The following is a 2,118-nucleotide window of genomic DNA, read 5'->3' on the forward strand; positions in this document are numbered from 1 at the left end:
ATGTTTTCTCCAGTGCAATAACAGGGGAAACCATCTCCTAGCATGAGGCCAGGCCTGGAACAGCCCTTCTACAGTGGTTCAAGCTCCTCCAGATAGAAAGGGATAAATGAGACAAACCAAAGACAAACTGGGCATGTCATTGGTCAGTTGCTGGATTGATTTGTGTCCATTAATACCAGCCTTGTATCACATTCAGAGAGACAAAGAAATTTCTTCCCCATAAGAAACCAAACTATCCCTCTATTCAATCCATGTTCTTAACAATGACACCTGAAACCACATAAAGAGATGTCCCTCCCAATTCAGCTACTTAGGCACAGTTGAAATGCCTGACAGACATCCTTTGCTTGGCCACAAAAATATCTTCAGTATCTGAGTCTTTCTTTACAGCTTGATTATGTGAGGATTTTTTCCTCCTCTCCTCCTTCATCAGGTTGTCTCATCTTCTTTATCTTTTCTGTGATGGTGTGGGTCCCAGAACAAAAGCATCTGATGCAGTGTAGAAAGAAGTATAGAAATTACCCTGTGTTCTCACCTCATACTTACCCACCCCTGGAAGATTACTAAGCAGAGAAAGTTGTGTTTGCTATTCCATTAAAAGAAGCTACAAACTCAGCCATGGTAAAAGTTACCTCATAGCTTGGTGAGCCCCTGGACTGTCACTTCCCCACCCCAATCTTGTGTAAAAGTCATTGGGTCCATGTACCTCCCAACAACCACTCTGAACTGTAGAAGTAAGGGCTGGAGGGTGACTTTGATTTTAAGATCCAAGAGTGGAAGCAATTTACATTTCATTTATTAAAACAAAGGCCTTAAAGTACAGCGAATAAACACTTGGGGAGTGTGAAACTCTAAATGGGACACCTATATCATACCTGCTGACACCCAGTTAGGGGAATAATGTGGAGGAAAGTTTGTGGAGCCAGAAGCAAGGAAAACTAGTACCTTCTGGACATGACAGTGATATTGTGTTCATTAACTCAGCACCTATGGTTCCCAGCACACAGACCAGCTCAGGATCAAGCTAATCACCACCCCAGCATGGATGAGGGAGGGGCTCGTGAGGCCCCACCCCCAGCTCAGGAGCTATTGGCTGTTGATGGCTACTGGGTGAGAGAGAGTCATTTATCTCCAGGTGTGGAACCCTGCTAACTTGCTTATGATCCAGAGATGGACTCCACACCCATTCACATGGACAGTGCTAACTGAGCTCAGTAGGTTTAAAAATAGTAATAAAAAATAACACATGATGTGAGGGCAGGGAGAGGGAGTTGGAGGAAGGAGATGGAAATGGATATGATTAAAATATATGTGTATAAAATTTCCAAACAACAAATAAAAGGTATTGTTTTAAACAAGGAGAACAGAGGCTTTCATGAGTTTCCAGAAAGAAAAGGTGATGTGGGGGAACACAGTTTTGTCTTTGCTGTAAGTCTCATTTCCATTTCTGCCATTGTCTTTTGAAGACACTCAGGAAAGTTGGATCCAAGTTAGATATCATATTCTTCTTTGTTGTGATTGTGGGGTTTATACATATACACTGATCCCATTATTTCCATGTCACAAATGAGGAGGTTCAAATTTAGAAACAAGAAATCACAGAACCAAGGTTGTATCTTAAGATGTCACTTTGTTCTTGTTTGTTTTTTCTGTAAAATGTCTACTTAGCCAACTCTTTTCACACTTATAATTTAAGGCGCTGCTTTTCATTATAGCCAACATTTAAGAGCACAGGATACATGACCTTGGGTAGAAATTCTTAGAAGACTTATGGGTTTTGTAACTTTCTCTTGGCAAACATGAAGCAAATTCAGAATGAACACACATAGCAACAAGCAGAACTAGATCAGAAAATGAAAGTAGTTGTATGAGTCAGTGCTAGGTAGCATATCTCAAGAGATGGTCCAAGTGAGCACTGGCTTCTCATAAGCTCAGGGTTAGTGAAGATACCTCTGCTAGAATGACTGCACTGTGCAACCCTCTGTATCCTCCCAGCATCCTCAGATGCAAGCTCAGAGCTGGTCCTGCATCACCCCTGCCCAATTTCACTGAGTTATAAACTACAAGGACAGAGAAAGATAGTGCTTCTCATGATTAAAGATGCTGAGTTATTGCAGA

The sequence above is a fragment of the Mesocricetus auratus genome, unplaced genomic scaffold, assembly GCF_017639785.1.
Source record: "Mesocricetus auratus isolate SY011 unplaced genomic scaffold, BCM_Maur_2.0 Super-Scaffold_100011, whole genome shotgun sequence".
In the NCBI taxonomy this organism is placed as follows: domain Eukaryota; kingdom Metazoa; phylum Chordata; class Mammalia; order Rodentia; family Cricetidae; genus Mesocricetus; species Mesocricetus auratus.